This window comes from Macrobrachium nipponense, chromosome 21, assembly GCF_015104395.2.
Source record: "Macrobrachium nipponense isolate FS-2020 chromosome 21, ASM1510439v2, whole genome shotgun sequence".
NCBI classification, from domain to species: Eukaryota; Metazoa; Arthropoda; class Malacostraca; order Decapoda; family Palaemonidae; genus Macrobrachium; species Macrobrachium nipponense.
Genome location: NC_087212.1, coordinates 59,178,709 through 59,179,564, shown reverse-complemented (window position 1 = coordinate 59,179,564; position 856 = coordinate 59,178,709).

The window sequence follows — 856 nt, the reverse complement described above, 5'->3', positions numbered from 1 at the left end:
TTTTCTAATATTTATTTGCAAAAATACAACTATAACAGACATACGTACTATCATAAAAGGTAAAAACTAAAACCACCAGCAACCCCTGGGTATATTGATGAGCAAATTTAAGTATAAAAAGACATCATGTGAGAAAGAGATACTACATGCCCCTTGAAGTAAAGTACACAACTGACTCATGTGAGACACCTAGAATCGGTGAGCTAAGCCAGTCTGTAAGTTGCCATTAGTAAATTTATAGGCTACTGAAGTAATGAAACCATTTCCCAGCCTGATTTCTCCAAATCCAGGGCACGTAATATTGATACTCACCAGGAGGTAATCCATCCACCACTCAAAACCTGTTATTGTTACTTGTATGAGGGAGCGCCTCAGTGGCATGGTTAGTTTGGTGTTTGCTTCTCACCTCGGTGGTCGCGGGTTCAATTCTTGGCCATTCCATTGAGGAGTGAGAGACGTGTATTTCTGGTGATAGAAGTTCACTCTCGACGTGGTTCAGAAGTGACTTAAAGCCGTTGGTCCCGTTGCTGAATAACTACTGGTTCCGTGCAACGTAAAAACACCATACAAACAAAAATCATCCATTAAGGGCTAAAGGAGCTGGGTAGGCTACACAACTTGTTGAGCAGCCATTACAGGATCCAAGGAAAATGTGTCCAAGGACTTCTGGGCAATGTCCTGAAGGTAGGAGGTGGTGGTGGTCTGGTGTGACCACAACCGTGACTTTTTCAGTATTGTATTGTGCTTTGACTACTATGTAATTTTAATTGGTTCACTGCACACAATATGTGGCAAATACTTCACATGGACATGTCTTTACTCTCTAGTCCCTGCCTTTCTATTTTAATCTGATTCT